At 40.4% G+C, this 21,220-nt stretch overlaps 1 long non-coding RNA gene across 1 annotated transcript; it reads right to left on the bottom strand.

The window, feature by feature from the left end:
• Positions 1-13,625: 13,625 nt before the first annotated feature.
• LOC101140653 (uncharacterized) lies at positions 13,626-19,777 on the bottom strand. Its single transcript, XR_002003821.4, has 3 exons — positions 19,524-19,777; positions 16,304-16,371; positions 13,626-13,917 (listed from the first exon to the last, which is right to left on the bottom strand). It is a non-coding gene; the product is annotated as an uncharacterized lncRNA (long non-coding RNA).
• Between the last annotated feature and the right edge of the window lie 1,443 nt (positions 19,778-21,220).

Here is a 21,220-nt window from a genome sequence, read left to right as displayed (position 1 = left end):
CTGAACTTTAACTTTTATGAGCATTGGATGTTTTTCTTGCCTTTCCCTACCAGGGAGAATCACATTTCAAAAAGCGAAAGCGAGAGATAGGAGAAAACAGGCCTAAGAGGTCAGCTCCTATGGAGAACGGGCTTGTGCTCTTCATGGCGGCATTTGCCAACCCCTCTAAATGCTACCTCAAGCAACCCAGGAGACACCAGCAGATAGCTTATGGGGAAAGGTAGGCTAGGAGAGGCTACTGCCCAAGGAGGATGGGAAGGGGGTTTTCCTATCTGCACTTCTATTTGTTGTTAGCTCCTGTATCCATGCAGAGCAAGGGTAATATTCTGTGGTTTCTCCCAGGTCGACCCCCTGGGCTCGTGGGCTGTCAGCAGGGTCCCTGAGAGATCCAGCCCCGGGCCTCACGTGGTCGTGGTTACACACTTTCCCAGGTGTGCAGAGAGACATCTGCATCCCACTAGGAGTGGGACACCTGGGCTAGACTGCTCAGCTACTGAACAGAGACCAGAGGCAAAGTCCTGTCTTTCAGGTTCTGTTCTCGCCCTCGAGAAAGACTTGCCTTTGAGGTTTCAGCAAACCAGGGGAATCCCGACCTCCAGGAAGGCAATAGAAGCCGCCTGCTCCCTGGCACGCGGAGCCTCCGAGCCCTCCGCTGATGACATATGAGCTGCTGACAGTACTGCCAATGTCTGAATTAAAGTTTATGTACTGACACACGGGGCGAAGAGAGAATTTTAGAGTCAGGATGTGAAAGTTCTTTTTCTTTCCACATTGGAGGTAATTACAGGCAAGTCCCGCTCCAAGCAGAAAGGAGGGCCCAGAGCAAGCAGTGCTGTTTACTGTAGTTCCAGGTGAGCTTCTTGCTGAGAGCTCTCCATTTTCATAATGGATGTAACTAAATCAATTAGCAAACAGAATCCAAATCATGCCTGTTACTCGGGCTGAGGAGTCGTGCCTGACCCATCCTCCCTCAACTCGTTATCCAAGCTATCCTGGGGTCTGATTTGTTATCACTTCCTATTTGCCCCATGTTTTTGGACTCCCTGCAGCTTTCCTGTCACTTCTGCACCTGTCCTACCTGAGGACTGGAATGGCCTCCTGCTGGTGTGTCTGTCCATTGTCTGTCCACAGGGAGCTTTAAAGTAGGAATATCCAAGTCCGCCCCAGTGATTCAATATAATTGGTCTCAGGCGTGACCTGGGCAGTTTTAAAAAATCCACCCAGTGATTGAAATGCACAGCCAGGGTTAGGAATCACGGAACTAGAACCTACATCCCTGTTTTCAGTTGGTGCCTCCTCCACCAACCAAACCGTGAGAGTCTTGTTCAATGTTACTTCCTCCAGGAGCCTTCCAGGTTGCCCAAACCAAACCTGTTTCCAAATCTTGCCTTTCGTGTTCCTTCTTACAACATTGCAATTGAATATTCATAAATGCCATTTGTTGTTTAATAGTGATTTCTGTGTCGGGTATCACACCCACCATGTTAAATGCTGGAGTTTTCCATGGCCTGCAGAGCACCCAGCATATGGTGGGCATTGCGCGGGAGGATGAAGCCTATCCTGGGTAGCAGAGGCTGCAGACTCGCTTTGTGCCCTTGTCCTGGTGCATGTTTCTAAATAATAGAAAGACACTTGTGGGCTGTGTAACCATGAACAGGTTCTTTGTGAAACTGGAGTTGAGGATAGGGAAAGAACTATGAAGGGAAGAAGGTCTGGGCAAGGAGGAAGAGGAGGCTGAACTACCTACTAGCAAGATGATGCACTGGAAAGAGGGCAAACTTAGAACCAAAAGATATGAGTCCAAGGAGCAGCAGCCACAGTGCACTTGCTTTAATATGAAAATGACATTTCAATATTGAGCAATAGCAGCTGCTCCAGAAAATGTGTCTTGTCTATACCCCATATGTAGCACGTCTATTAGCACTGTAGCCATTTTTAACAGGCATGCTCTTTAGAGACTGTACATTCCACAGGGCTGCTAAGGTGCACAGGGAGAAGGAGTGGGCTGCTTTTCAAGAGGCAGCTGGAATTGTAGTTTAAATTTGAAGCTCTAGACTCAGAAAGACCTGGGTTCAAATCTTGTCTCCACCAGGCACTTCCTGTTGGCTTTGACCAAATTACTTAATCCTTTTAAGCATCTGCTTTCTTTCTCATTCATAAATTGAACTATTTTAGCACCTCTCCTGGAGAGCTCCTTGGGAGAGTAACTTGAATCGGCTCCCTTAAGAGGACTTTATCCCACTGCCTGGCACATAGTAAACCTTCAATAAATGCTCAGCAGTTTAAAACAGTGAAAAGCCAATGCAAAGTACAACAGCTTTTAAAAATTCTGATGTGGTTGATCATGCCAGCAGGCAAATACATCTAGGAGGTACGAGCCAATGTTCCTGGTCATGTTTCTGATTAGGAATGGCAGTTCCACCATCGCAGTTCAAAGGAGAGCTAATCTGGGGGTGTGGTCTCCAACCTGCCATTCTTCTTTCTCTGGATCCCGCCTTGGAGGAGTCCAAATAGATCAAAAGGAATGTCTCTTGCAGCATTCTATGAAATCTCTTGGCTCCCTTTGTTTCTTCCCATCTCCTGTCTTTTATCTCTGCTCCCACCTTTCAGCAGCCCTGCACGCAGAGACGGATGCTCCCTATCAGTTGATTCAGAGGCTGCAAGACACAGTCTGCAAGATGTAAATATTCTGGATTCAGAGCTGGCTAACATTATATTTAAAGTGAAAGTTCAGTTATTTTGGAAGGAAAAACCAAACTCATTTACATATTGTGCTTACAGACACCAACATTTAGACTCTTTCTAACTATAAAGGTTTATCTATGCAGTTATCACCTGCACTATACCATTTAAGCAGGGAGAAAAGGAGCCAAATTCCAGATGCAAGTATTTTGAGGGAGGGATCACAGCACTTGTGCTGCCCTTTCTGTAGCAAATGCCAGGAGCATGACCCGTGGGATATAGAGAGCATGAATATTGTGTTCAGGAGAGCATATATGTGCTTGTGTGTCTATGTCTGCATGTGTACAAGTATCCATGTATGAGTGAATGTGTGCATGCATATGCATGTGTGTGCATTTCTGTGGGTGAGTGCTTAGTATGCATAGCTATCTTAGGCCTGGGTTGCCCCAGACACACAACCTGAGGCCCAGATTCAAGAGCAAGAAGTTTAGTTGGAAGATAACCCCAGATATTTCTGATCAGGGAAAGAGGATCCTGTGAGATAGGGCAGAAAGCTCCAAAAGGTCTGCCAACAAGCACTGTGGGTAGTGGAAGCTCAGTTCCTCTGGGGAGCTTTGGGAGACAATGTAGACTAAAGAGTGATATTTCTAGGGCTGGGCTCAGTGGCTTATGCCTGTAATCCCAACACTTTGGGAGGCCAAGGCAGGTAGATCACCTGAGGTCAGGAGTTTGAGACCAGCCTGGCCAACATTGTAAAACCCCATCTCTACTAAAAATACAAAAATTAGCTGGGCATGATGGTGGGTGCCTGTAAATCTTAGCTACTCGGGAGGCTGAGACAGGAGAATCATTTGAACCCGGGAGGCGGAGGTTGCAGTGAGCCAAGATCACTACACTGCACTCCAGCCTGGGCAACAAGAGGGAAACTCCATCTCAAACAAACAAACAAAAAATGATATTTCTCTATAAACTTTCTGTTTGTCATTGCCTTGTGGCCTAGAAATAAGCCTTTAGGCAGAGACTCAAGCCATAGCAGCCATCCCCCTTCAGCATGTAGAAGTGAGTACACCCAGGGGAAGCAGCATCTGCTACAAGGTTCAGGTCTTGTGAGTTGAGTACCACCCAAATGTTTCCTAGACACATGCAAAAATAGTAACAAAGAGAAAACATCTGGCCCTGCAAATGGGACAGTCAGATAGTGTGCACAGAATGAGTCTGCCTGGGTCTTGCCAGCATCAGTAATCTGTCTTTACTCTTCTTAATCCAGACTCCTTTTTATTCCTGAGTCCATCAGATATATGACTCTGGTTTTGTAGCTGAAAAAAAAAAAACAAAACCCAGTTTAACATCATAGTGGAGAGTTGCCTTACCTTGTGCTGAATGCTATGAAGTTGTTTTTGCTTTGTTTTGTTTCTGTTTCTGAAACCAGGACTTCATAACCTAAGTCTTCAAAAAGAAATACCAGCAGATCACAGGGAGAGAACAGGAGGGAGACCTCACTGGCCACGAGGGACAGGAAACGCTGCTTCTCCAGGGACTGCTCCGGCAGGGCTGTGGCATCCTGGGGCCCTGCAGACTCACATCACCCCCGCCTCACACCGCCCCCCAGCAGCTGCACTCATCGCCTGTACTGCCCTGGCCGACTTGAAGATGTTGCCCTCCATTCCACGACTTGCTATGGTTTGATCTGCAGTTTCGTACTATTAGCCTTTCTAAGTCTTGCATGAAATAAAGCCAGATGAGTTTTGTTAACTCTTCACAAGAGTTTGTGTGGGAAATAATGTTTACTTATATTTTTCTAGGATTTGAGGAAGATTTAATAGCTTTCTTTTTGTAATTAACATACAGTAAAATTGACTTCTTTTTGGTGTACAGTTCCATGAGCATAAACACACGTATAGATCCCTGTAACCCCTAGCACAACTAGAATGCAGCATAACAACTTGTAAACACTTCTTCTATCTCAGATAAACAGGTACTGTTTTCCTTTTCATTTATTTTATCATACTTTAGGAAAATGTCTAACTAGCATAATGAACCTGTCTTTGTCCTGATCTTATCACTTAGGAACCTAATAAAAATAGTTACAGTAAAAACTAATAAACAAAAGTATAAGCATTATTTAGATATGGCAACATTTATGGAGATGGGAGACAAGTGAGGGAACTCTTGGAAATGACATTCTTTCCACCTTGTCCAAGGTCAAAATGATCCAGCCCCTGCTGGGGGTGGTCTGGGTTGGGGAGTTGTGGGAATGAGAGGTGTTCCCCTCTGGGATGGCGGGAGTTTAGTATGTAAGAGTCAGACGGTTGATAAACCTTTGCACCCAGCTTCAGTTCCAGAGGAAGCCAGTGAAAATTGGGACACTATGTGTTCCAGAATGAGACACAGCCGCTGACAAGGGCTGCTTCAGCAGCGCCTCTCATGCAAAACCAGGTTTTTATGTGACTTGAAAAGCATGACACTAACAGAAAGCGTCATTCATCTTACCAGTTATGGTTGGCTGTAAAACAGAATGAAGAATAATTTCCCTTTGAAAGACAAAATGTTTATCTTCTAATTCTTTGGTATTCTTTCTTTTGGCCTTTTAAATTCAAATTCCCATCCTTCCTTCACCTAAGCTTTACATTTAAAATTCTAACTTAAAATAAGAAGAAAGTTGAGGCTTTCTGTTTTTGCTGTCTTTGACTGAAATTGGTCCACATCAGAAACATTCAATGATTGAGCCACATTTCCTCAGGCTGTGATATTAAAAAAAAATCCAGCTGGTCAAACTCCATCTGTGGTTGCTCTATTACTTATAGGAAGTTCTGCAAAGCAAATGGAGAAAGCTTTAAACCAAAAGGCATGAGGGCTGTGCTCAACCCAGCTTGGCCACTGAATTCTGTTTTGTCCTTATGAAAGTCCCTGCCTAGGCCAGCATTGCACTTTCCTGGTTTGCAGAATGAAGATTGGACTAGATAACTTTTTAAAGGTCTTTTCCCATCACTAAGAGTGCATGATCATGTATTATGCTCAGCCTCTTTGCTTTCTTGCTTCCAGTGTCAAATGGCAGGAACCACTTTAGAGGCACTTTCTGCATAAAGAAGTGTGGAATATGCCTTATGTGTGTGACCTCATTTAATCCTCAGTGTTGGCCTGCAAAAGAAGCATTCTTTCCTCTAGTTTGAAATGGAGAAATCAAGGCTCTGAGAAGTTAAGTTGGGCCCTCTAAATCATGCGCCTCATAAAGGATGAGGGCAGACAGAATTAAAGCCCAGGCCCCATGTTTATATCACTCTGCTTACTGCCACTCCTTGCCTTTCAAAGACACATATCATAAAGGAAATGACATTCCAAGGCCAGGGACCCCAGGATAGTTTATTTTTCTAAGGTGCCACAGGCAACTAATGTCCTTTGGGTTTAGAATAAACTCCTTGGGAGTAGCCCCCACATGACGGGGAAATTATTCCAAGTTGATATGCTGCATGTGCAAACATCACGTCCACAGCCTCTTCCCCAAGGGAGCAGCTCTCTGAACCTTCAGTTTACTAAAAATCCAAGAGGAATGGTTGGTACTTGGGTTTGTTCAGTTTGGGAATCAGGTAAAAGGAACACAAAGACCTAGGACAGTTTCACAAATAGAAAGCATACAAGTGGGACAGAACCTTCATTCTCCCATACACACTGTCAGGAACAAATGGGGAGTGGATTGCATGGGGCAGCCTCTTTGCCAAGTTCCCTCCGACTCCCACCATCTGAGAAGCGTTTGCAGTAACTCTCAACACAGAACATGGAGAATCACGGAATGAAGTATTCCCACTGAGTGTTCTTGCGAATGAGGTTAGCCTGATACATTTTTGCTGTTGTTTCGACACCTGCTGTTAATGTGATTCGAGTCCAAATATATTTATTCAGGTTATGAGAAATATAATTCCATTTTTATAAAGGAGAATATAGATATGCACCATATTTTTTTGGCATTTATAAAATGCCATCAATTATTAGAAGAATTATAATTTTATGTGCCACTAAAGGAAAAATGTTAGCAATTAAATTTGATACAATTATTTCTTATTCCTTAGAATTTTTATAATTAGTGAGTTTTTAAAGGTTTTTTTAGGCATAGATTTTAACATATATCACTTTTTGATGTATGGGCAAGTGTAAATATAAGTTAAGTAAATAGGTCGATGCTTTTTGAAAACCTGTTTGCCTTCTGAGTTTGACTTTTCGGGATCACTTTTTGACACAGAGACGTGAATGTTCTCGTGCGGTTGGTTGGTTGGTTTTTCCACACAGTACATCCCCTGTGCCACTGAGAACACTGGGAATACAGCAGTTCTTCAAAGAATCTTTCATTCTTGTCTTCAATTTTTCTTCTAACCAAAGACATTTATTCTACAACTTTGCAGAGCATGTTCAGGAATGACGATTGTATCTTTACTACTGCCTGGTTGACCAGAATTGTAGGATGCATTCCAATTTCAGAGGTAGTAAATGACTTTCAAAAATGAGCACTGACACAGCATGTAGGAGTGTAAATAACTTGGCAGAGTCTTTCTCTATGACAATCTGTCCCATCAAGTGCCCTAAAACATCCAGAGCTCATGTTTTCCTTGAAGATCTGATGCCTCAACCTCACCCTAGCACTTTACACTATTATCTTCCTGATCTGGTCCCCACTCCCTTTCTTTTCTCCAGACCTTTGCACATGCTTCATTTTGCTAGAAGAGTGTCCCTTCCTCCCACCCACCCTCAACTCACAAAGACTTCTGTTGTCTCCCCAATACCCATTTGTCATTAACTCTGATGACTTACCCTGGAGCCCCACCTCATTTCCAATGCCTTGAATAGATGCCTCCCCTAGTGCTCGCATCCCTCCATAACACTACGGTGTGATTGGCCAATGACCTGTCTTATTCACCACTGGTCAAGTAGGCTCTGACAGAGAAGGTATTCAGCATGTTTGGCTACCATGGTGGCACGCAGGGTGCAGGCTCTCAAAAATATTTATTAACAATTTTTAGATGTTATTTGTGATGTTTTAAAGTATTTGTTTTAAATATATGTAAGCATGATAAATATAATAAATATGACATACATAATAGAAATAAATAGTACATAATAAATACTTAATGTATGTATAGAAAAATACATACTCAGCAACAAAAGAACAGGCAGTCTCCTTCTGCTAACTCCTCCCTGCCCCTGACTCAATTTTCAATACTGTTTTTAGTTAACATGGTTGCTTTCTAATCTGTTTGTTTTTTCACTTTCTGGGATGTAAATATTCCCATCATGGCCAATCTCAAGCTTCCAGCAGTTTGACAAATGACTCATTAAATTCTTGAATTTTAACAAAGGTAGACAAAAATCCATTGGTTTTTCACTATGAGAGATATCTCAATGCCTTCTTTCTGCTTGCTTCTTCCTCACAATGCTCAATAATTATAGTACTTTTAGTATTCTTTTTCTTCTGTTTACCATGAAAGGCTTTAAAAATATTCCTATGACTTTATCCTTAATTTTAGTCAATTAATGCCTTATTTCTTATCAGTAACTTGACACAGATGTCTCCCACACAAGAAAAGGCTATTTCTTGTCCTTCCCTCCACCTTTCCACATCTCCTTTGCCAAGGATTTCTATCAGCTCTAATTCTACATGATCAAAGTCATTAGTGTTTACCTTTTATTTTGTACTAACATGAAAATTAATTTTCTTGCTTTGTTCATAGTTATGATTAAAATCATGCCACTTTTTAATTTGCTTTCTATTTGGAGAATGATTTTCATTTAGTTTTTGTGTGTTTGTTTGTCCTGGAGTTTTTAATTGCTATTCTTGTTTCTTGTTGGCAAAAGAATAACTATACTTTCCAGTTGCTCCATCTTCTCATCTTCTTGGTCAGAGAATCCTCACGTGGCGTACCTTCCCCTCTTCTTCTTTACCTGAGACGCTCCCTCTCAGCGCCTGTGTCCTTCAGACCCAAAGCTGCTGGCACCTTGATCTCTGACTTTTAGCCTGTTGTTTAAGCCTCCCGGTCTATGGTACTTTGTTATGGCAGCCCTAGCAAACTAATACAGAACTCTTACAAGTGGTGCTGCTAGGAGCATTTTTGTATATGTCTTTTAGTGACCATTTGTATAGATTTCTGCTAGAAATACACAATTCTCAGGAGTGAAGTTGTTATGTCAAAGAGTATGCATATTATCAGCATAAGTAGACACCAGAAAGGTTTCCAAAGTTTTTTTTTCTGTATTAATTTATGCTTCCCTGAGTCCTTCTAGACAAGTACTTAGCCTAAAGCCTCCCCACACCTACAGCCTATACTTCTGTCCCTCTGTGCTTTCTAACTTCTTCCTACCCTGGTTCTTCATCGCTGGGTGCTCTGATAAGCCCCTCTGTGCCATCTTACAATCAGACTTGTCCTGGTTTTCTATGTTTGGACTTTTTTCCATGCTTCTTTTTTTCACTGATTGCCTTACTCCTGGGATAACTTTTTTCTTTCATCAAAGTTTACCTATCCTGACTTCAGCTAGGTGACAGTGAGTAACTATAATCAGATAAATTATTCGGTACAAATGAGATAGACTTCTAAAGTATTTATGGCCTTATCCATGGGTAATAATTACATCCCGTTAAAGTTTAGAAATACTGGGCAGTCTTTGGAGCTTTCCCATATGAGACATTTTCATGATTCTTAAAGTCATGACAAGTAGGGCAGCTGACTGTTCTGGGAATGAGGTCACTTTTGGGCATGGAATGAGAATTCATAGACTTTCACTTCTCCCAGCTCTGAATGTCTTCTTCACCTCTACAAACACATTCATCTTCATGCTTCATTTTACCAGGTTTCATGCCAACATTTATTCAGATGTCCAAGAGGCTTAAGACAGAGTGTGATGCTATTAACACCACCAAAAGAAAAAATCCAAGCTGCAGAAGGGTAATGTTACTCATATCCCTTACAAATCCAGACAATTACAATCCCAAATATGTGTGAGTCAATTCCTGGGATAAAGGAAAGTCTGTAAGGGAAGAGACAGCTTTCAGAAAAGCCTTTTACCTCTGGGAGCAGTACTTGATGGATGACTCAAAACAAAACTACAGAATAAGAATCAAGAGTGTACAAATCTCAGATAACACAGCAGAGAGAGCTAGTTAATGCGTGGGGCGAGGAAGGCGGAACTGAGCTGGCGCAGGCCCCGCATGCAGGCACATGGCAATGGGCTTCACATTTCCACCCTCTTAGACTCCCACAAATCCATGCACCAGTACCCTCCCTTTACTAAGGAGGAAACCGAAGTTTAGAAGAGTTAAGTCACCTGTTCCAGATCACACATCCCTAACCTGTGATGCTGGGACATGAACCTAGGCTTGTCTTGCTCTAAAATCCCTGCCCCTTTCACTCTAAACATCCACTGATATGCAAAAGGATTTGAGGAAAGAGACACTGAAATAAACATGGTGCGGTTAGAAGGAAATAAATGTAAAATCATTTACTTTGGTTTAAAAATATGTGATTGTACAACTGCAGGACAGGGACATTTTGGAGTAGCTCGCATTCTTAATATAAGCCCTCAATATGTCACAGCTGCCAATTAAAAACTAGTATTGTCATCCCAGCCAATTGGAGCAGTATATTCATAAAACCATACTCTCTCCTAAGGAGGATAAAATAATGGTTTAACATGGAAGATCTGTCACAAACCTTGCTGCCAACACATATGAGCCATGTGACCTTGGGGCAAGTACTTCTCCTTGGTGATACCCAGCTTACTAATCTAAAGAATGGGGATAATCATAGCTCCTAATTCAGTGTTGATGTGAGGACCAAAGAGCTCAATATGTAGCACAATGTGTGGCATGTACGGCTAAATTTTTTAGCTAAACATTTGCTGGTGTTATTATCCCCTCTGGAGTTCTGTGCCTAGTTTCAAAGTCTGCAGGTTAAGAGTTAAGAATGCCTCTGCGTTGCCTGGAGGAGAAGGTAAGCAGAGTTTGCCACCTGGTTCTCATCTCAGTGACTCTGAAGAGCAGATAAAGCCTGCCAAGTTAAAGGCCAGGAGAAAAGAAAGATCTTTTTTTTTTTTTTATTTCTTCCATCATTTAACATTTGTGTTTGAGTACCATCTACATGCCAGGCATGTTTTAGGCACTGTGAATAAAATGGTGAAGGCCTTGGTACCTGAAGTGAAGGGACTTCCATCCCAGTGGAGGAAACAAACAGAGAACAGCCAAATAAAGAAAATGAATGGAATGATTGCAAATGGAAGTGTTATGAAGGAGCAAACCACAGGCTGAGATAGAGATGGTAAAGGGGTGGATTGCATTAGGCAGAGTAACCACAGAGGACTATTGAAGAGGTTGCAATTAATCAGAGATGTGAAGGCTAAAACATGGGCAGAAAGCATGCTCAGCAGAAGTAACAGCATGGACAGAAGCTCCAGTGGGAGAAAGCTTGGGCTGATCAGGAAGCTGAGAGAAGAACGGACACGTGCTTGAGACCAGGGAGCAGTTTCAAATGGGGTTGAGAAGATCTGACAATGTCCGTGGCACGGCCAGGAGTTTGGATTTTATTTTTAGGGCAATGGAAAGTCATTGAAAGGCTTTAAGTGGAGGCCAACGTAAGCTGGTGACAAACCTCACATGGAGCCTGGTACTGCAGGAGGATGTAGTAGAACCTTGAGATAATTTACTCTAGAGAGGACAGGGACCTGGACAGGGGACAATGGCAGTGGAAATGGGGAGGATGGATGGATCTGAGACAAGTCTTGGAAAGAAAATTCACAGGAAGTATCAGACTGTCCAACTATGGCTAGGATCCTCCCTGAATGTTCTATTCAAAGGATGGATAATCATTTGATAACTGGTGAAAAGGTACAGCCAGAAAGATTATTAGAATTTATCTGGTGTCAATCAGTCTAGGATTATTGAATATCTGAAATTCTTTATCAATTGCTCACTTTGGATAGATATAAAAATTATTTCATGTTAATGACATTAGACTCATATATTAAATTATCATATAGGAATGTTTTTGGGCTGAGCACAGTGGCTCATGCCTGTAATCCCAGGACTTTAGGAGGCCGAAACAGGCATATTGCTTGAGCCCAGTAGTTCAAGACCAGCCTGGGCAACATAGCGAAATCCTATCTCTATAAAAAATACAAAAATTAGCCAGGCATGATGGCATATACCTGTAGTCTCAGCTACTCAGTAGGCTGAGGTGGGAGGGTCACTTGAGCCCGGAAGGTTGAGGTTGCAATGAGTCTTGATCACACCACTGGATTCCAGCCTGTGTACCCGGTCTCAAAAAAAAAAAAAAACTTAAATTTTTTGTTTTTAAATAGAAATACTTTTGGATTAATTAATCAGGACCAATCTAACATGGCATCTCACAGATCTGCTGGAAAAAAGACCGGAGGGAAAAGTTCAGTCTGTAGATTTTTATTCAGGTAGAGCTGCCCTTCATGGCAGAAGGCTCTGGACCTTCAGAGAGTTATGAGCACCTGAGAAGGGGATGCAGAAAAGGGGAAATGTGCTGTGCAGGAACCTCACGACAAGGTCTGGCCCTGGGTTTTCCCTCATGTGACATCCATGAAAAGTCACTTCTCTAACTCTTGGGTCAGAACTAGAAGAGGTTCTTAGACCAGTGGTTTTGCAGATTAGAAGCTCTTGAAGAACTTCCAAAACAAAAACAAAACTATACCCAGGTAGAACTAAAGGAAGGGGAAGGGGGGATAAACTGTGTATTTTCAGTATTTTTAAAGAGCTCCCCAAGTGATTGTAATGCTCTCGAGGTTGAGAAACGCATTACAAAGCTTTTGACACTGTCCTACTCTATTGTTTTATTGAGAGACTGCTATGGGCTCTAAATAAAACAATGTTTATGCCCTCACAAAATTTTTATGCTCCCACAAAATTCATATGTTAAAATCTTCAGCCCCAAGGTGATGGTATTAGGAGGTGGGCTTTTGGGAGGTGATTCGGTCATGACGGTGCAGCCTCATGAATGGGATTAGTACCCTTATGAAAGAGACCCCAGAGAACTCATTTGTTGTTTCTACTATATGAGGACACAGCAAAAAGATGCACTCTATGAAGCGGGAATCAGGCCCACACCAGACACTGGACCTGCTGGCCTCTGGATCTTGGACTTCCCAGCCTCCAGAACTGTGATAAATACATTTCCATTGCTTATAAGCCCCCAGGTTATGGTATTTTGATGTAGCAGCCAAGAACAGACTAACCCTTTCTCTTCTAAAACTGGCAGGTATTCACTTGAACAATATGAACATATAGTAAGGGCAAGAGAAGTTTCACAAAATGAAGTAAGTGTATAAAAGTGAAGAGACAGTGTCTTGTCTCCTTTGCACTGGCCATGGATGGGGAGTGGATTCATGCCAGCTGTGCCTGTAATTTTCTCCCTCCTGATGCACTCAGAGTAACTGTTCAGTAGCTGGACAAGGCGGCCGGCGCCCGAGTGGGACACAGATGCCCCATTCACTGTACTCCCAGGGCGGCTCTGCCTTGCCTTTAGTCTGATCTTTATTTGTAGTCTTAAAATTTTCCATTTCAACTTTTAGTCAGTAGATTCTCCAACTTCAGCCCCTCTCAGATGACGATGGTGATGAGGAAGAAAAATACCTACCTGAGCTTTGCAAACATTTTTAGCAAACCCACACAGAGAGTGGGTAGAGTCTACAGCGCATAGCTAAGCCCTTTGTCAATACGAGGCCTGGCTCCAAGTGCACACTGCTTGGCTCATGATCAAAATGGCTTCATCTTATTAGAAATCTCCAAGGCTTACAGAGTCAAAACTTGGACATTTACTGTACACATTAACAGAACTTATTCCACAGGCTCATAATAAATCTTTATAACCACATATGGCCCAGTTATAAATATCAGCTGGGAAGAGCAATAAAAGCACAGCACACAGAAAGGTCTCTGCCCAGCTTGGAAGCACTTTAGACTTTATTAATTTACCTATTTTATCGAACTGTAACATTTCAGATGGTAGAGGGAACTTAATTCACTATTGAGGTAAACTGGAGAAAGTAATAAAACACTAAAATCTCTACAAGAAAAATAATGCAACAATTAGACACTTAGTTCATTCAAGTCGGGTTACAGTTCTTCAGACAAAATGAAACACAGGAAATTCCCCGTGAATTGTAAATTATTTCTTCGTGCCAGGCAGGTGGTAGTGGTAGGTTTCATTCCATTTGTTGTGGCTCTGATACCTCCCTCTTGAAACAAATGAAAGGTTGAGTTAGAGCTTCATCCACTTGGATATGGAAGAAACATAACAAAGGGAAAAAGAATAGCTGTTCCTTCAACTCATCTCAGACACCCTAGCATTAATGCCGAGCCCGGCTACCTTTCCGATTTTCTACAAACAGCATTTCTGGGCAATACTGGCGGCATGCTGTATGCATGAGGGGCCTGTTCAGTCGTCTCCACTGGGGGGTCGTCTTCTCTGTCCCAGGCTCTGAAAAGTCACCTGTTTGTGTCTATTTACACATGAAGAGTGGGAAACTAGACTATTTACTCCCACAGTCACACACACAGTTTCAAACCTGAGAGGCCCATCTCAATTTTAAATATTGTTTGGAAACACTGTAATTGCTGACATTATAGGTTTAATCATTGCTTTCTTTTGGTTGGAAAGTGATGGCTGTATTTTTTATCAACCCCTTTCTATAGCAGTTTCTCTCCCCTCTTCACCATTTCAAAACAATAACTTAAGTGTCACCTTGACAAGAATAGGTTTTGTGTCAGGAAACTTTTTTAGACTTAAAAGAAAAAAAATTCTCAAACACCAAAGATTTAAATTTTAATTAAATTGGTTATTATTCAAAATTACCACTCCACTTTTACTTTCTAACATTCTTATACTGGAGAACAATAAATACAGGTACTTACACTCTATTGTTCATCTTTAAGATTGCTAAATGGCTCTAAAGAACTTTTCTTTGACTTTTTAACTCAGTCTCACAGCTTTGTTTTCTTGGGACATATTTGCAGCTGAGTTGAAGATAGGACTTAGGGGCTTGGGAAAAGCAGAGTTTAAAATCTGGCTTTGGGAGTTAAACCCACAGAATTGCTCGATTACACAAACTTACATTAACTCTAGATTAGATACATATAGAAGATATTCCATATCTTCTGTTTTTAAGGATAGAAAATTACAGCCAGATAGGAGGAATAAGTTCTAGTGATCTCTAGCACTACAGGATGACTATAGGTAACAGTAAAGTATTATATAGTTTTAAATAGCTAGAAGGAGGAAATTGAATACTCCCAAAACAAAGAAATGATAAATGATGATGTATGTGCGAATTACTCTGATCTGTTCAGTATGCATTATATGTTTCAAAACATCACTATATACCCCACGCATACACACAATTATTTGTCAATTTAAAAAAATTCAGTTAATTTTTAAAAACAGAATAAATTTAAAAATCACTTTTCATGTAGTATGTGTGAGACTCCTAAATTTATATTGCCCATGAAGTGAATAATCATTCAAAACTATAAAAAAAGAAATATAAATATAACATACATTCAGGCTTCGCATATTTTGGTAGCTTCTTAAATGTTTATATTATTTTTAAAAAATCCAGAAGTCAATGAGTTTTCAAAAGTATAAATTCCTGGAGAAATTTTAAAGAAATTAAGAAAAATGTTGTTTTGTTTGCTTCTGTCAGAGAAATTTTAAAAATTATTTTCTTTGTAATTTAGGAATATTATAGTACTTTAAACTATGTTTGACTCAATAGTTAAAAGCTAATATATATGTAGTGTGAAATATATGTAGTGTTGTAGGGAAAAAGAATACATATAGTTTACCAGTGTTAGGTATGTGCTAGAATATTTTCTATTTCTTATATCAAGAATATGTGTTCTTAATGCTGAAATAGAAGTTTTTGTTTGCATTAAAATTAACTATCCAAATACTACCCTGTAGGTCTTTTTGTGTTACAGTGTCTTCTCAGAAAAACTGATCCTTTTTTTTTTTTTTCACGTGAGCACAGCTTACATTTCAGGAAGTTAACAGTGAACATTAACAAAAGTAAAATATAATGCCACATATCATTCCTAATTACAGCTTACAAGCATTGATACAAACTACGCATTTAATAAACACTATGCCTAAACTTTGACATACTCTTACATTATTTTTAGGTAAATAAAAATTATTCCAAGACAGTTCTTATGAAGCAAAATTATTAAAGACATCCTTACTATTTTTGAACCGCCTGCACTTGTGGGCACTTCATACAATTTATATATTCATTCAAAGAGCCCTCTGTGGTGCATAAGTTAACACCAGACATTCTGGAGTTCTCCAAGAAGAATTTGTGGAAATTGAAACTATTATGAACCATAATGACATATTATACATTGTACACATGCTATATTTCTATATAGATATTGTCAAAGGTCAACACTAGTCATTTAGTCTTCAAGTTATATCATTATTTTTGAAATAATCTAGTTACAGTTTCAAATGGTAGATTTTCTTTTAAGTTAAATACCTATTATATACCACTTCGTCCTATTATAGACCACCCTCCACCTCTTTTATCCTGTAGGATTTAAAACAGAAACAAATTCTCAAAGCCTTACCTAGTCAGGCTGCAATTGAGCAAAGTTGCTTTCAGAGATTGGGCTGCAGTTTAGGTAGGATTTGAAGCCTGTGTCAAAAAATCAAGATACACATGGAGAAGAATGAGCCATTACTCACAGTTCGCAGATCTCGAGAATATCTTAAGCCCAAAGGCTTAGTTTAGAAAGAAGACGCTTTCCTAACCTGGAACTTCCTGGATGGGGCGGTTTTAAGACAGGCTTGAAGAGGTATAATAATAACAAAGATAACCCATGCTACCACGGTATCATTATGGACAATAAGACAGAATTAAACACCAACCTTTGCTAACAGTATTCTCAACCCTGCATTTTAGAACTGGTGGCATTTCTCTCCTTGGAAATCTATGCTGGCACTTAGGTCAGCTCATAAACAATCTTCCTGGATTTCAAACAGAAGCATTTTCTTCAAAGCCGTGATTAGGCAAATCTTTGACTTTCACTTGGGCATCACATAGCAAATCTGTGTCAAGAGCTTTTGAAAACATTTTTACTAAATTAGCGTCCCACTTTAATGTATCATCTCAAATAATCATCTCTCTATTGCCAAAGAAAACACCTGCAGAATCATGGCAAAGTTCTGTTAAGGAAAGAGGATCTGGAGAAAGATAAGGAGCCAGGAAGAAACTGAGCACGAACCTGTGCGTTTTGTTGCGACCTATGAATCAGTTCTATAGATTTCATCTTTTTTTTTTTTTGGCTCCTAAGAAATAAAATTTCAGTGTACAGCACAGGGCTCGAAGGACACAGAAATACCTGTTGGCTGACTGATTTAGGGCAAAACTTTGAACATGTTTTCAACTCAAACTCCAAATTAACTCCCAGCTGGGGGAGGGATTCTGTGAGTTCAGATATTGGAACAGCCAGTTTTATAGACAGTTGGAGACCAGGCTTTTGCCCCCAGTGTCAGTTAACTTTTTTTTTTCTGGATGGAGGAATGTTTATATTAAGTTCTATTCCTCTTTGAATAAGTACTCCCCTCTCAGAAGCCAGCCCAGTTGGAGAGAGACTCCTAAAAGTAGCCCTAGTGTAAAACATATGTGCTAAAAATAAGCAGCCCTTTCAGCACCGTGTTCGCCGGAGCCGGTTCAATTTTAAACGCACTTTTATTCTCCAGATCCAAAGACTTCAATGGGGGGAAGTCAGGGATGAAACCAGTGAATGTTAGAAAAACAGAGGAAAGAATGGGAAATTAACATGCCTGTTACTGGAGAGATGAGGGGCCGGGGCATGGAGTGGTCCTTGGGGAAAACTTTGAGGCACCATAGATTTGCAGGGGATCTCTTGCTTAGAATTATATCCCCAGATCCTACACTAGGGGCCACGTCCATAGGAGGCACTTAAGAAAGATTTACTAAATTGAAATAAATTGATAACAAATCAGGTGAATATTTTTACTGATTTATTAATTCACCTATCCACTCTCTTATGAATAAAGAGTGGGTATTAACGCATATCTAATATAGGAGATATAGAATAACTTGGAAGTAAAAGACACAGTTCTTGGGTCCAAAAGAAAGCTCTAAGAGGTGAAAGTGAATGCATGAGAGAAAAGTCACCAAGTATAGTGGCCTTCCGTCAATTTGCTGCAGGAGGTGATGTGAGCTGAGTCCTAGGGACTCCTAGAGATAGTCCGAGAATATTTTGCAATTGCTGAAACACACGATGGCTGTGAAAAAGCAGATTGCAGTTTTCCCCGTTTGCGAGATGGGATCACCTGAAAAGTTTACAGAACCTTGCTTCCTTACTTTAATCTCAAACTTGGCTACTACCCATTGAAATTACCTGCAAAACTTTGAATAACTGAGATTGCGATTTATTGGTCTTGGATGTGTCCAGGCCATGGGGATATTTAAAAGCTCTCCATAACCCTTATGCATAGAAAAGTTTGAGAATACCATCCAGTTTTCAGCTGATTCAAAGTCGATGACTGTTTATTCCCCTCCATCTTTTATTTTTCCTACATTTTTTCCATAAAAAACAGGAAGGCTTGTACTTTCTATCACTTTGGCAGGTATACTGTAAGGATTTATGAAGGGTAAAAGTGCTTAAAATACTTTGTGTGTTGGCAAGGAGTAGGGTGGAATTCTGCCTAAATAATTTGCTATTCAATCTTTTATCTTCCCAAACCGAAACAGGTTCTGAATAGCTCTTCTTACCCCTCTTTATCTTTAAATCATTTATAAAAGAATATGCAGATGCATGTATGTGGATTTTAAAATATAAATCTCTAGCTTGCAATTAGCACCCAACTCATACCAGCAAACAAAACAAAACATTTGTTTCGTCAACTAATGAGCAATCCCAAATGAGCAGGCTTTTCCTGATGGTGTTCACGAAATGCAGAATTAACACACACAGATGCTGGAAGCCTCAGCCAGACTTCTGACTTGGCCCAACCAGGCCTGGCTGCTGGCCACAGTGGTATATCAGTTGAAGCCTGCAGAGACTAGCTGCCAGTTATACCACTGTGCAGACAGAATCTAACTGATTTGTTCAATGGAAGGTTATGTTTGGAAACATTCTGTCCTGCCTTGGCTGCCAAGCATGCAGACATGGCTCAGTCAAGCCTGGGTAGGGGAGGAAGCCCACCTTATGGAACACAGGTGCTGTCTGGCTGCCACTACCTGCTCAGGCCAGAGCCAGGGGCCAGCAAGGGCTCAGCATAGATGATATGACCTGTGTGTGTTCTGCAATCTGGAAGCTCCTGTATCTGGTGCTGAAAGATCCTGTCCTAAGACATGTCAACTCCACACCTACTTTTCTTACAGTATTTGGGGCACAATTCCATGACCACCTACTGACTTTGAGGTTTGTCAGCCACACAGCAGAATAAAAAAAGGCACGTAAGACATGAATTAGCATGGTGTGAAAAGAAAAGTCAGTAAAAAGAGCCTGGGTGTGAGGAGGTATGAAAATGAAAACATGTTCTGCAAGAAAAGGGGTTTTTGATATGCTGAGAGACAAGTGCTGGGGAAATTTAAATTCCCATCTTTTACCAAGCAGCAACCCTGATTTTTATTGCACTTGCTGTTCAAAGAATTCAACAAGCCTCAGTCCTTTAACTCTGACAGTCTTCAGCTGACATCATGTGAAACTGCAGCAATTAATGGCAGCAAATTATGTTTTTAAATGCAAACATTGATATTAAGCTCTTCAGCAAAGTGCTTTTAATCACGTTTATATTGAAATCTGTCCTTACCTTCATATCTGGATGCTTCTAGCGACGCTCACTTACTCCTAGTGCAAGAGAAGGAGGAGAAATTCTATCCATTCTCCATCTGGAGACTGTTCCTTGGATCAAGATTTACAATATCCAGCCCCAAATTGACGCTCTTCTAGAGACGTTCTCCTGAACCAGAGAGCGAGAGGGGGCCTGACAGCAACGGCTGGCGGGGGTAGGCCTCTGCTTTCGCCACCTGACCCACTAACGGCTAAGCTGCCATGGCAACTGCAGAATTGATGGGGGCGAAGCGCTCTTCCTCCTAATTCCACCACACCCACATACACCTGGACATTTAAATGAAACACTTACAAAGGGAAACAGAATGGCTTCTGTATAACTTAAACCAGAGATAAAAGTACATGAAATGGCTTGTCCACACATGCAGTAAAATAAGACAAAAATCTGCTAGCAGGCAGCCAGAAAGGTGAACTATTTTGTGATTTGTATTTACATTGGCACATTGTTTATTTTTTCTTATTGGAAAAATGAAATAATGCATATTAGACTTCAGAAAGTATAAAAATTCATTACAAGGAAGTAGAAAATTATCTATAATGCTTCCCTTCAGATAATCACTATGACCGTTTTTGATGTTTACTTCTATGTATACATTTGTAAGCTAAAATTCATATTGTACATGTGATTTTGAATCAGTGACGTTTTCCTCTTTTTCTAATTATAAATATGGCTTATTTTCTGCACAAAAGTAAATCACTGGAGAAGAGAAAGCATAAAATTAAGTCTGTCCTATAATTCCACTCCCTCCTATAACCATCAATGAAGGTTTAGTGCTCATTCTGACAATTGTTTTTCTCTTTTCCAGACATACATATAGGTGAAATTTTTATCTTGGGATCTTTGCATGTCACGAAGTGCGTTTTGGGAATACTATGCTAATGGTGACATAATGAATCAGAAATGCTTGAAAATTAGGCAAATCCTCCCCCTATTGAGTTGGTTCCTGCAGTTGGATTATTTCACATCTTTTTCTGTTACAAAGTTTCCTTCTGGGCAGACCCTTTTTATCGTTTGCCTCATTGTTGATGATTTTCCTGGATATAAAGTCTTTGAAGAAGAATTAGAAATCACAGGACAAGAGTTTTGATATATGTTACAAAGCTTGATATATATTATAAGCTCTTTCACACATATAAGCACTTTCTACATTAAGCATATACATTTCATTGCAATCGTAACCAATTTATGGTCTTTTAATTTAGTTAAGAATTTTTTGACATTCCAGGTAGTCAAATCTTCCTGTTACTTTTCCCTTGTGATTTTTTTTATGTTTAGAAAGTCCTTCACCAATAGAAGACAAATTAGACTTTCAGGTATTTTTCTGGTTTTATTTTTTAAATTTTAGTTTCACTTTTTCGATAACTCCTTAATCCAGGTGGAATGTATTTTAATATGTCATATAATATGAGAATGCTTTGTTTTATTTTTCCAAATAGGTAAGTCATCTTTGAATAATATCATATTCCTTGACAAGCAATGGTTCCTCTAACACACATTCATTCCAGGGCTCCCAGTTCTGGTCTGTTGATCCACCATTTATGCAAAAATGCTACGCTGTTCTGCTTTTTGTAGTTTATAGTATAGTGGGTAAGCAGATGGGTACTAAAATTAGATAATGCTTTGCTAAAGTCCACCATTGAGTTGGTGAGCTGGTG

The sequence above is a fragment of the Gorilla gorilla genome, chromosome 21, assembly GCF_029281585.2.
Source record: "Gorilla gorilla gorilla isolate KB3781 chromosome 21, NHGRI_mGorGor1-v2.1_pri, whole genome shotgun sequence".
Classification (NCBI taxonomy): Eukaryota; Metazoa; Chordata; class Mammalia; order Primates; family Hominidae; genus Gorilla; species Gorilla gorilla.
Note: the sequence above shows the minus strand (reverse complement) of the source record. Positions and strands in the feature narration are given on the sequence as shown.